The sequence below is a fragment of the Haliaeetus albicilla genome, chromosome 2 (assembly GCF_947461875.1).
Source record: "Haliaeetus albicilla chromosome 2, bHalAlb1.1, whole genome shotgun sequence".
Lineage (NCBI taxonomy): Eukaryota > Metazoa > Chordata > Aves > Accipitriformes > Accipitridae > Haliaeetus > Haliaeetus albicilla.
In genome coordinates, this window is record NC_091484.1 from 66,737,297 (window position 1) to 66,751,551 (window position 14,255).

The following is a 14,255-nucleotide window of genomic DNA, read 5'->3' on the forward strand; positions in this document are numbered from 1 at the left end:
AATAGTTAATTTATACGCCAATTCTTATGATTTTTCCCCCTGAAAATTATGAGTAAAACCAGGAGAAACAATAACACAAGAAACAGCATTTCATAGTTAACCTTGAAATAAAGCTAACACAATACGGAAATAACTTATAAATAAAAGCTGAATGCTACCATTACAAACCCACTTTAGTTTAACCACTGGCAGTCTATCTCAAGTTCTGAAAAACTGCAAGCTAAGCCACTGAGGCTCTCATAACTATATTGGTAAAAGTGCTGCTTTCATTGATGAATAACTCAGAAAACCAGAAATGTTGGTACTCCTATACACTATTTTAATTTTCAGTCTACTAGGACTGGTTGCAAAGAGAAGGCCCCTGGAGGAAGATGACTTTTTAATGAGTTGTTAAGGTTAATATGCTAAAAATAAATACTGCAGTTCTTTAAGAACACCTGGGAATGTGCCACAATCCAGTTCAACTTCTAAGCAGAGTAAAGATATAAAAAAATTACTGAAGAAGTGTGGAGAAAGGACTAAAGTAAATGACATTAAGGTATAATAGCTATTGCATAGTTCCCTATGTGTTGCAGTTCCATGATTTTCCTTTCGTTTTCATTGATAAAGACTTCTAACCCAGGAAAAGATCAAGAACAAGGGACCTTCCAGTATTTCTCCTGTTAGTTTTGTCACTGATTTTTCCATGCTACTGGTTCTTTCCCCTACATCTCTGCTATTGATTACGGTGTGCTGCATTTTGTAGTGGAGAGATTATTGCAAGCCTCAGGACCAGACTGAATTTTGGGGAAAAAAAATTAACTGAGTTTCCTTAAGTTTTGAGTGTATTTTCAAAAGCACTCAAGCGAGCACAGTAACCTACTACTCCCAGCAAGTTACTTCTGAATGTTGATTGATGGGACTGGATTTGCTTTTAATATTAGGGTAAATTTATATTAGATGTAAGGAAGAAGTTCTTCACTGTGAGGGTGGTGAGGCACTGGAAGAGGTTGCCCAGAGAGGCTGTGGGTGCCCCATCCCTGGCAGTGTCCAAGGCCAGGTTGGATGGGGCTTTGAGCAACCTGGTCTAGTGGAAGGTGTCCCTGCCCATGGCAGGGGGGTTGGAACTAGATGATCTTTAAGGTCCCTTCCAACCCAAACCGTTCGATGATTCTATGATTACATTGTTTATGGCTAAATTATAAGAATGGGCTCCCATGTTTTTTACTCTGGTTTTCTGGAAGCCCTGGAAAGTACTGATTAGTAAACATAAAACTAGGTTGCATGGATGAACAGCAAAAGGAAGCCCATTCTGTAATCCTTTCTTTGCATCTCTTTGTACAGTTTGCTTTAGGATCAGCATTCAGAAAGTCACTGTATACTAACAAACCACAAATTGCCGAATCAGCAGCAGGCTGATAAAATGAAAAAACCAGCAGGTAAGGGAAAGAGATGCGTGCTTTAGGAGGGCTCTTTAAAGCTGCAACTACTTTTCTGCAAAATTGCTTACAATGAGAAGTATTTTACCGTACCTCAGATCTTCCTCCCTTGCAATCACCAGCTGGCTCGCAGCTGGGGGATGCGCTGCGGTGTAAAAGGTTTTGAGTGACATTGTATGAAAACGTGTGCCAACTTCATCATAAAAGCTTGTGTTAACCAACAGCCTCTCTGCTCTTTTAACAGAAGTGTACATTCTATGCCTCCTGTCTGGGAACTGACAAGCAGCTCCTGATTGCCAGGCATCTGTCACTGGCATGAATGGGCAGTGAAAACCTACTATCCAGCTCTGGGTTTAAAGATGGTTGGCTCCTGCATTTATGGAGAACAGCTCTGCTTCCAATAAGAAATGATTCTGAAAAATTTACCATCGCAGATCTCTTCATTTGAGGACAGACTGGCTGCTTTGAAAGGGAAATATCTGCAGGAGGGATATGACTCTCACAGTGGCTCTGAGCAATTGAATGGAAGATTTATACTTAAATATATAGACCGCAAATCGAGGCTAGGCTTGCAGTACAGAAGAAGTACAAGGGAAATATATTTTCCCTTCTGAAAGACCAGTCAAGCAGACATGCTGGGGCTGGGGCTGCAGCTGAGCGAAGAGGAAGCCGCACAGGTAGGAGGGTGCCTTGGCAGGAACCGCCGCAGTTGCTCACCCTGTTTTGCAGTGCATTGAGTAGGGGCCAGAAACAAAGACTGCTATATGGCCAGCAGATCTGAACCCCAGCCCCACAAGGCCCTGAGGACTGTCCTGTCAAGCTGGACCAAATGCTGGTTTAGTGCAATAACCAGCCTCAGGAGATGCTACTGCTGATCACGGCTGCATCTACATAAAAGTAACTTTTTGACTATGTAGACACATTTGGGCCAAGATCTGCGCAGTTTCTAACAGTGTACAGAGCAATACGGCAAAAAACTGAAGAGCCACCCGAACCGGGAGAGTAACTCACCGTTCCTGCCAGCACAGTAACTTCAGAAATTAATGGAAACCCTCTGGCTGCCTTTACTGCATGTTCAGCAAGGCCAGCAAGTTCTCCCCCCCCGCCTGCTTTGGAAAGGCCAAAGTGCTGGGGTGCTTAGTGCTGCCTGGAGCTCCCATTGAACCTTCATAGCCTCTGACTACCTCATCTGGACTGTCAAGCTTTTCATTACACTGGAAACTTTGTTTGCATGGAACAGATGACCTGACATACTCCATTGTTGCTGTGTGCGGACATGACGACTCACATATGTGAAATTGTTCAAAAGCAGTCCATATTCTTCTGCCCTATGTCTATGTTAACACCCAAAAATGTGTATGTATTTATTAATTTACGGTAAGCCGAGTAACTGTCAGGATTTTGAATGTGAAAAAAACATTTCTTTTTTAAATTGGTATCTGAGGAAATTCCAAAGATATGACAAATCTTTAGGGGAATGGGTATTACATTTTATAAAGCAGCTACATTACATGCCATAGTTTCCCTTTATACTCAGGGTGATTTCCTACTCTCCAGGAGGAGACATTACAAATACATCATCAAGTAAGATTGGAACTAATTATTAATAGCACTGTTATTACTTATTAGTAGCAATGACGTTTGATGCTAAAGATGAGTAAAGATCATGTCACAAATCAGGCTACATCTCCTGGAGCAAGACAGACTGCTGCTATTCTGTTTCTGTTTGATGATTAGCGATAAACAGAATCCAACAAGTTATCAGAGGTAAGGCTAAAGCACCAAAAGGTCTGGAGGAAGCAGAAAGCAGATTTTAGTCACACAGACAAATACGTAACTATAACCTGTTTAAGAGATTTAGATCCTCAGCAAATATAAATGGGGGTGATCATGCTAGCATCACTGACATTCAATTGAACTTGATCTTCATGAAATTTCTCACAGGGTTTCTGTTTCCATACATTCCATCATTAGGTAGCTTGCACTTTGGGATAGAAGTGTAATATAAGATTGTGCTATTAAATTCACATTTCTAGACTTATGGTATCCACAATCTCAAAGGAAAATCAATCTCAAGAATGTTTCACCAGTAGGAGTCATATAGCGGTTCAGAAATTCTAGAGCAGCATAAAATTATTGATCGAAACAAATTCCAAATGCTAAAGCACAATGCTTACATTTTGCTGGTCTTGTAAACAAAAACCCCTGATTGCCTGTGTAGTGTTCTATAAAAAGAGAAATAAATAAATAAAAACCCACATGCTGGCAAGCCAAATGAGCTATTACCAGAAGATGGCAGTGATGTCTTTTTACAGCTGTAGTCACCATGCCATTTACAAGAATAACCTAATTGCTGTATAGTTATATCATAGTAAAAAAGGGACATTGGTATAGTCAAACCAATTACCTCCTGGTATCTTCAGCAGCCTATCTAATGTGGTACAATTTTTTCAGTAATTTTCAGTTCTGTTACTTTTCTTCTATTTTTAGACTATGGTTGTTTTGGAAATCAGACAAGCTCTAAAAACATGAATAACATTTTAGTTGTAGCATTAACAAACAGTTTGACACACCTCAAGTATGATTATTTCCAAATTAGAAGAATCTGGTTGGAGGCCATTTTCCCGTCACTCACTAGGCCTAGGCAACTCTTATTTGCTTCGTTTTTCTGCTAATTTAGAGGATCTGTGAAATAATAGCAGGAGATGTAGTGAGGGTAAATTTAACATAAACAAGAACATTTATTTTATTGTATCCACCTCATAGCTGTATATGTAAGTTCCCAGATGCTAGACCACAATGTGTTTCATTAGAGGGGAATTCCCTAACCTCAGCAGAATGATGCTACGCTTGCAAAATGCCTTTAATTTCATGTAGCGATGAGAGCCTGACAGTCATTCTCTATCCTGGATGATGCAAGGACCTATAAAGAGAAAATCAAGGTTTCTGCTTTTAATTTCATAGGTCACAGAATTATACCATCCAGAACTAGACAGATGAGTGATTTGTGGAAGGTATGTGATGCCTTTTGCCATAAAGCCTGTCACCCTTACACAGTTCATTGTCTCATCAAGAATGAGTGTGTCTGCTACTGCCAGTGCTGCCGTGAACCAAAAGCCTTTCAGATCAAAGACGATGCTGCTTATCAACAATTCAGCAATAATAATATGATCTGCCCATCTAATTTTTCTTAGAAGAATAAAGACTTTTAACTTGAATTGTACAAATGAACTTAAGCACTGTTACTGGTAATAATACTGACTTAAATGTTTTTCTCTGCTGGTTACAGATTCCCTAAGCTCCTTATTACTATGTAAATGTGAAAAACCCAAACCTTAGCAATGGATTGGAAGCGCTGATTCTCCTAAGTCCCCTAAGCAAACGGAACACTGAGCTGCCATGTCAAACCTGTTAAGTCATTTGAAGGAATTTGGGAAGTCAGCACACTTGGGGTAATTTCCTGGCAATTCATCTATAATGTCTACTGCCTGTTCCAATTTCTGACACATAGATATATTATACCCAACTGTGACCAGCCTGCATAAACAGTAAACTCTCTTGAAAATATAGAATGTGAAGAAATAGGCTTTCTTAGTACTTTCAGAAAGGTAGATAAATCTTATCAAACTTGAAATAACAGATGATCAGATCTTGAATGGCTGAATACCTGTGTATATTTTTATCTAAGAACTGAATGTAAAACATGTCCATAACGTAACAGTATTAATTTTTAAAATTATTTTAGGGTGTTTGCCAAATACCTAAGCACCTGAAGCAATCCTACAGCACATGATTAGTTTTCATGTTTGTCTAACACAAGCTTCTCCCATTTATTTATAGAAAATGACTTAAATTCTTTCCAAAGTGTGTTTGATTTCACTTGAATTTACCAGGCTGCTGGTGCATATTTTAAATTATGCAGCTTTTTGAAAGGGATTGATATGTCATAGGAAGTTTGGTGGGGTTTTATTATAAAAGGGAATATGAAGCTTTTAAAAGATCAAGGGCAATAATGCAAAGATGTAGGTCAGCTGAAATTTAAGGTTCGTGGAGCACTCTGAAGGCTTTTAAATACATCTCAGTAGGAAATCTGTGGGTAGGACTGCAGGTCCTTGCCATGTGGAAATGCCTTTTCCTTATGAAGTTGTAATTCTGAACTCCAGAACACTCATATAGTCCCAAATCTTTTCCCTTTCATCAGTGTCTGAAGATGTGAAGTTCTGGTGCGCTTTTCATCAGCAAAATGACAGAAACAACACATGCCCAAGGAAATATATAATTATTTTATGTGATTTGATCCACTAAATTACAAAACTAAGAAAACTCATTGTGGGTATTCTTTTTTAAATGTGAACAGAATAGTTTGGCAGATGAAGGAAGGCTGCTTTAGAAAGCTAGAGGTGTCCACTGTATTTGAAAAGGGAAGCATTCCTTTACAAATATATTAATAGATGACAGACTTTCTCAGCCTATTGAAATAATATATTTTTTACTATAACTAGTGTATTTCAGATCCCACTTCAAGCCCTTCTTTTTCCTCCAGCATGGTACAACGTTTATTGAAACACACAGGTTCTCATTATACAGCCCAAAGTCTGGTGACGAAATCTAAAGAACCACTTCCTTTTTTGTTCTCTCACTCCTTTAATTTTCCTCCTATTTCCAAAGTTCATACTATTTCTATTCCTGGATAAAAAAGATATTTTTCATGTTTTGTAACTTTTTTTGGGTAAAAGTAATAACACACCCCCCCCCCAATTCTACTGAAAATAAACATTTATTTATATCTCTTCTTCATTGAGATAATCAGAACAACTCATTCTGGATAATGCTTTTGATCATAATTTCGTTTTTGTTAAAAAAAAAATTCATCCTACTCTGTTTGCAACTGTCAGTGACGTCATCCTGAAGGAAGAAAACTTAAAAGAAGTATTTTGGTGGTTGTGTATAAACTAAAATCAGATCAAAATACTCTCTAGTTAGGATAATTTATACCAGTTTCTACTGCGACTTTGTCTAATAAAACAATCAAATGCAAAGTTCACTCTCTGATGACTGAAGAATTGGATTGTGCAGAAAATAAAAAATTGGCAGAGCAAAACATCTCAGCTGTAGGCTATAAAGGAAAAAGGAACATAGAAAAGGTCTCTGTTAAAAAGAAAAACAGTGACTGAAGAATCATTTCTACATTCTGGAGACCTCTTTTGAAAAACGATGACCCTGGTAACTGGGCAGACAAAGAACACACTATTAGTGAGCATTAACTTCAGGACTGCAGCCAAGGGACAGATATTAGAAAATGAATAAAGCACTAAAAATCTCTTTCTCTCTAAAGATTGTGGAAATGTAATGGCAAATTAATTAAGAGGAACTGTAAAATCATGTGCTACGATCTTGTCAATTCACAAGCTAAGAAAGGTTATACGAGGTCACCATTTGGATACAACCCCCTCTTGGGGGCATCCAGATCAGCAAAGTCCAAACTTCTTAGACTAAAGGCCAAACATATCATTCAATAGTATCAAAGGGATGATATATTCTTTTTGGGCAGATTCTATTCTCTGTTCTTTAGGTAGTTTAAATGAAGAGCAGAGAGTTGAAAGCATAAGCCAAGTTTTCTAGTGGAAATTCATGTGCACTGCAGGAAAATAATTACTTATTACAGTAAGGGGGGGTGTAAAGAAAGAGTAACAGGCCAAAAGCTGAAAATGAGTAATTCTCGATGGTGATTGAATACTTCACCAGATTACTGTAGAGACTCCCAAGGTAAACAGTGAGGCAGGCTTTTCAATGTAAAACTGGTCTGCAAAAATAAAATTAGCTTAAAACTATAGAAATAATTATAAAAGTTAGATTTAGAAAGAAACAATTAGAAAGGATTCAAGTATATTGATTTATGCTATGGTTAGAATTTATCCCCCCTAAATTAACCTCTAAAAGCAGACTCTCTTTGAGCTTGTTTTCTAGGCTCCCCAATAATTAGTGGGACAAGAGAGAAGCACTTCTAAAGGGAGAGCCTGCTATTTGCCTTTTTAGACACTGTCTGTGGACTTGCCTTCCAGATGTGCCTGTTTCTCTCCACAAAGTTTAGAAGAAACTTGACAAATATCTTAGGCTAGAGTCATAACTTTGTAATGATTAATGTGGAAAAGTATCCCACCCTCATTATCTCTATTCTCCATTCACTCTCTGAACACATGGATGATTGCAGGACCACCTCACAGGAGCTCTGACTTCAATGGGGAAGCTATAGATGGTTTATAATCCAAACACTACTAAGACCTGTGGAAATATATCTACTGACAGTAATACAATAGCAATCTGGAAGAAACCTTAGAATAGTATAATTTAATGATGTTTTTCATATCCATACTCTAATATAGTCAAAAAAAGTCAGACTACATGTACAAAATAACTGAAATTGCTATTTCAAAAGTAGTCATTGGTCTGTCATTATAACTGTCATTTGGTAGAGGTCTTTTGTGTGGTAGCTTTCACTACCATGCTAGCTATAGGAATGCTGTAGTCACCATAATGATTTGAAAGAGACAGTATTGTAACTTTTCAGTTGGCTTCCTAAAAGGCGTTACTTCTTCCTGCAAACCTTGTTTTAGTTATAACTTTTGGCTTGGAAAACACTGACCAGTGGCATAAAGAATAATGGCAAAGGCAGGGTATTTTTGACTGAGTCCACTGCTTGGTTTAATGAGGAAGACTGTCATTGTCTGAATTGTTACAGACCACTTTGACAGTTAACGAAGAAATGGAGGACAAATTCACTTGGTGCCTCTTCAGTTCCCTCTCTGATGTTTTTTAACCAGAGTTACAATAGTATCCCGTTTCCCTGACCTGTATAAGGAATGTGTGCTCAGTTACTTTTTCGTTTTAAAAGTCAGAGATTCCAGCTGGTAACAGCAGCTTTTCTGCCCTTTGAAGTAGAGATAACAGATAATATTAGATTTACAAAAGCCCAGCAACATTTATTAAATTTTAGAAGCCTTCCTTCTAAATACACAATTTCCTTTAAAAACTTGATCTAAGGGGGATTATGAAAGATAGGGTACAGTAAGAGAAGAGAGACTGCTGCCTGGTGTAGTTCAGAAGCAATAGAGAGCACACTACAGAGTATTTTGTTCTTCAAGTGATTTTCATTTGCTGCTTTATTAGTCATTTTTAGATACACTGTACAGCTCGAAACAGTGCTAATCTGACAAGATATATGCATCTGCTAGAATTGATCTACCAACCTCTGGTATTCACTAACTTGGTGCCCCAGCTCTCTATATAGTGAGATTTTTCCTTTTCTGGAAGAGATGATAAGGAAGACACAGAGACTCACTCCGAGGGGCAGGAAGGATAGTGTCTTCTGAACAGGAAGGCAAACACACATCCTTACAGAGGAAATTTGATGATAATATTTCTTTTCTCATTTATACACATAACATTAAAAAAAAGGTTCACACCACTTTTCAGAGGGGTAAAAAGTGCAAAAGTAAAAATACATCTGCACTGATGATAACCAGTAGGAAAAAAAATGCTTAGGTGGCCACTATTCTTCTAGTGAGATTAAGGACTAGCAACGATTAGGAACAAAGACCTCTATTAAAGTGCCCTGTCAACTTATATGATGATAGTAGTTAAATAATTAGAATTAGTTTGCGTCTTCAGATTCTACTCCATATAGGGAGAATGCACAAACAGGCACACTATCTACTGAAACCTAAGACACTGAAGGTCAAAGATTTTCTCCTATTCTTTTCTGACTCCTCAGGGAAAGTTCTGCTCTTGCAGCAGAAAGATTAAGAGGCTGAAGCCAAAGCTCTGTGCAGTCAAGGAAGGTATGGCATGGGCATTCAGTCCCTGCTCTTCTCATGCAGAAGAAACACAGAAAAGTGTGTGGGCAGGAATTGGCACAAAGCATCCCTTTCATGCAGTCACTCAGCTACATACAAAATATGCAATGGAATATTCCATTGCATTTGTTTTTTAAATATTCAAGTTAGGCTTTATTTCAATTTATGCCAAAGATTTATCAGGCCTAGGTAAGACTTGTTCTGTGATTAAATTTTTTGAGGACCAGTATGTGATGTGGGAAGTCTAGCTTCCAGCCTTTGGTATTCCTGTGACAATCGGGGTGAAAACTTTATTTTAACAAAGGAGAGAATGTGAACAAAGGTCTCTTCTAAACCAATCAGCAATTCAGCTGTGAAGTGATACAAAATATGTCTGTTCTAATTGAAAGGTTTGCATTTGGTTTTTTGTATTATTTTTTTAGAAAGGGTCTTTGGACAATTTGGAAAATCTTCCAGTCAGATCTACTTTCGTGTAAACAGAATACTTCATTATATAAACTGCATCAAACCCCATGAAACACAATGCCGATGATGGAAAATGTGTACTAACTCTTTTATTAAGAGCATTTACTAAGACAGCAGTTGCAAGATAGTTGACTGATGTTGACTGAAATTCTTGGTGAATACGACTTTCAGAACACTCCAGTTTCAGATGAACCAGATGTCTGGTGCATATGTGGCATTCCCTAGGTGACCTGTTTATGAATACTTGATACCAACAAAGACATAGGAAAAGATGTGTATGTAGAATATTCATTGTACCTGTGAGCCTTATACTGCATGTGTTCATCTTTAGGGAAATAGCTGGAAGTTTAAAGTAACTCATGTCTTTTGCTCCATCTCTGTCTCATCGATCAGTAATGTAAGAATTTCTAATATTTTGTTGGTGTGCCCCTGAAATCTGTGTAAAGTTCTGTCATTAGGCAGCTAGAGCTGCAGTTTCTGGCCAGCTGTAGGACTAAAGCAGAACAATTTTTTCCTGGGTATTTTTTTCCATGGAAGAACCCCTTACCCCTTCCAACTCAGCTTCATTTGAATGGAAATTTGAATGGTACATTAGGTGCTTGGCTGAGCAATGGAATATCTGCCAATTCGTCATGCCAAATGATCAAATTCAGCACAACAAAAAGGGTCGTGAGTAATACATTACAGTCTAGTCACAGTATGTTAAAGTTTGATGTACACAAGCCTAGTCTGAATTCAGGCTTCCTTTTGCTATTATCAATTTAGAGATAAACAGCTCTTTGAGCTTTGTGCTTATATTACTCTTAGCCTACAACTTGTGTCAGGTTTACAGGGAGTCACCTGGACGGAAGATTGCTGCAGTTGCAGCAACCTTAGCATGTCTGAATGACTGACCACTGCTAACAAATCTGTTTTATGCTTTACACCAGCTATGCTTCATGCAGTGGTCATAGATCAGCATGGGCAATTAGACATGGAGCTGTAAGACTTACTGGTTTATCTCACGACTCCCATTTGTACTCTCTCCCTGCCTTGAAATTAAACATCTTTTAACGTAGTTTATAGGAAACTTGGCATCTTTTGCATTAATTCCTCAACTTTCAATAGATGCAATGAATTGTAACATTCCTGAACATTTATAACTGCTAGTATTACACTGTATGGCAGCTTTATTTAGAACTAAAGTTATTTCAACTTTGAAGTTCCTAAACCTGAGTTTCAGAAAATAAATCAAATGTGAAGTATGAATCTACGTGCAATTTTCTTGGATGTCCTACTTTTTTTGGTACAGTCAACACAGCTGTTCCATTCCTCCACTCTAGAATTACACAAAGACTTTTTCCGAAACAGGTGTCCATTTTGTCTTCTAACTAAACAAAGCCTAAAAATAGAGCACGAAGCAGAACACAAAGCTTAGCATTTTCCTCTTTAAATCTTTTCTGTAGAAAGTTGTGATCAGGTTTCCTTTGCACTATGCTGCGTACCTGCTTCTAACAACCATGATCTATGATGCTGAAATAACAGCACACAGCATGAATATTAACCTACATCAGCATCGTACATAAAAGGATTTGTAGTTAGATATTATATCTATCCAGAATTTGTGTATTTATGGTAAATCGTATATCACTTTAGAAATGCATAGTAAGATTATCAATCAGAGAGCTGGGCAGTTTATTCTTGAGAAACAATGGACAGCTGAATTACAGCCTTTTTTGCTACAACTAGTACAATTTTCCTGAGTGTATTTTTTAATAATTCATCAGATCATATATGCCATCCAGATGTATTTCATGTACCCACCTGTGAACCGAAAGCTACAGCTAATTCATCATGACCTGTTATCTAAGTTAGATATTCTTTTGCTCTTGTTAACTGATTTGATTGTCTAAGCTGTACAAACAACTGCAGCTTTCAGTTAAGAAATTAGGTGGCAAATGAACCAAAGAGATAAAAGATTAAAACATTATTTGTTGAAACTCTCTGAATTTTGAAGTTTTCTGAGGATAAAAAGTATGTTTCTTCATTAAAATGTCCCCTTTTCCCCAGTTTTATTCATTTGTTTTCCCTATCCTTTTATCCCTTTTCTTTATGCATACGAAGCATAGCTGTAGTAGGTTATGCATATGGACTTGCCTCCTACTAGACCAGCCTTTTCTGTCTGGCCTATTCCTTCACATGTCTATTTATGCAGAAAATGACACTCACTGTTATCACACTGCAGATCCTTGGTTTCCTCAGTCTCATACCCTGCTCCTTCTTTCTATCAACTAGTGTTCCCGCTTCCAAGCACAAATATCAAAATATAAAATATCAACCTCATCTTTACAGAAACCCTTATACAAAGAGACACAAATGTGGACTACTTTACTTTAATCAGTGTTAGCAAGCATGCTCATGAATATATTTTTCCCCCATTGAACCAGCTCTTCCAGAAATGCCTGGATAAGATTAAGAAAAGAACATATGTAAGTTACTTACCAAAATGCATTTTATATCTGTCATTTTATGTAATATAAGCTGAACATCAGAGGAAATTTCCTGAGGTGGAGATTGGCACTGAAATGGTTTCCCAATAAAAATTGAGTAGGAAGCCTTAAGAGATTTAAAGCTAGACAAGATAAAATAAAAGACTCTAGGGGAAAACATTGCAGTGACAGAGAGAGAGAATATGTTTAATAGGTCTTTTTCCATCTCTCACCTCTGTGCTTTCATGATCATTTTCTTCTGCCTGAAAAATTTTAGAAGGCTTCTTTTTGATAAACAGAATGATTCTGTTCTCTAAAGCTATATGATTTTAGATGATGGGTAACTAACTCAAGAGCTTTGAGTTAGTGCTCTTGAGATAGCACTTGAATGATGATAGAAAAAAATGGAGTAGCAATTAAATACATTTTAAGGATAATTACAAAAAAATGTGATTTTAATTTAAAATGCATTGATGCCATTCTGCCAAAACCATATTAATTCTGAAGAACTCTAAACATGGTGTACTAAGCTCATTTATTAGAACTAGCAGACTTAAACCAAACTAAACACATATTGCTGACTTCTGTGTATTGCCCCTTAACTTATGCTGAGGTCTGAGGAGATGACAATTTTGTTCTGTATTTGAACCACACCTAACACAACTGAGTTTTATTCCATCACTCAGTGCTATGGCTACGAATCCATAGGACATAACAACCTAACTTACCTTGATGATAGCAACTTTAGCAAAGTGAGGCATATATTTAAAAACATTTGGTTTCTAAAAAAAGAAAATAGATAAGTCTCTCCACAGGTGTAGGTAGAACAGGTGTAATAATAAACATGAAACGTTGTCCTTAAGAGGCAGAACTGCCACTTATTTATTTCTGAATAAGAAATTACAGAACTGAATATAAATTAATGAAATTATTAATAACTTTTTGGGACCTTGGTAATTGTCCCAAGAGATTCTTCTCACACCATGTAAAATTAAAAGCCGAAAGACAATCAGTACTGAAGACCAATAAATATATAAAAATGCTGGTTTTTTTCTCTAGCTTCATCTCTGTTCAAAAATTGTACTAATTTAATGAATCTGATATAAATGTAGTCAAATCTGCATACTTAGTACCTGTAGCAGTTGAACCCTTTTCCAAATTAAATTCACCAAGTTATGTGAAAGGTATTTAAGCAAGGGTTTAACTAGTTTACATATATCTATTGTACAATTAGTGTAACTTCTCTAGTATTGACAGGGTTTGAAATACAACCTATAAGAGGGGTGATCTCCATTTACGAAGAGATACTGTTTCCTGGGTTCACAAACACTGTGTTTATTCAACAGGCTTTAAATAAGTAGTAAGAAAGGACAGTGATTTCCCCTGAAGTCACATGATTTCAAATGTACTTCTGCTGTGCAAAAGATAATTAATCTGCAAAGACCAAAGAAGAAAGGGGTGGGAAACCAAGAAGAAAATGATTGAAGGTAAACAGTAAGAAGAGCAAAGAGGGGCACCATTGCCAGCATAAGGACAATGAGAAGGACTTTTGAAATGTGAGAAGGCTAAAAAAGTATTAGAGAATATAGGTTTAGTAACACACTGGGGGAATGAAATTAATTACAACTCTGAAAGACATATGATAAAGATTTTTTTCTGTTAACTTGTCTATACCAGGAGCATAATAAAGAAACGTAGATCAGGAGAATTCAATAAACTATTAAAATATTTTTTTATTATTGAAGTTAGATTTGCTTTAGGATGTTATTAATTAGGATAAATTAGTGTGAGGTCCTTGATTTCAATAAAACTACACTGATATCTGTCAGCTGAGGGCTTGGTAACTTGTACACTGTTATCTGAATATCCTAACTTTAATAAAATGCTTCTTATTATTTGATACTTCTTTCTGTGATTTCCTTGTCTAGTTTCAGGATCTGACTTTGTATCAGGTTTGGGGAATTCTTGTAATTACTTGAGCTGGATTGATCCTATCCATCTAAGCATTTTATAAAATGCTGATAGTTAAATGGATGAGGATCCTTTAAAAG

At 36.9% G+C, this 14,255-nt stretch overlaps 1 long non-coding RNA gene across 4 annotated transcripts in view; it reads left to right on the forward strand.

Annotated features, from left to right (window-relative positions):
• Positions 1 to 2,738: 2,738 nt before the first annotated feature.
• The window catches only part of LOC138684460 (uncharacterized), a 44,663-nt gene continuing 33,146 nt past the window's right edge, over positions 2,739 to 14,255 (forward strand). For all 4 annotated transcript variants that reach the window (XR_011323736.1, XR_011323734.1, XR_011323735.1 and 1 more), the window contains exon 1: positions 2,739 to 3,185. This is a non-coding gene — a long non-coding RNA (uncharacterized lncRNA). The remainder of the gene's footprint in view (positions 3,186 to 14,255) is intronic.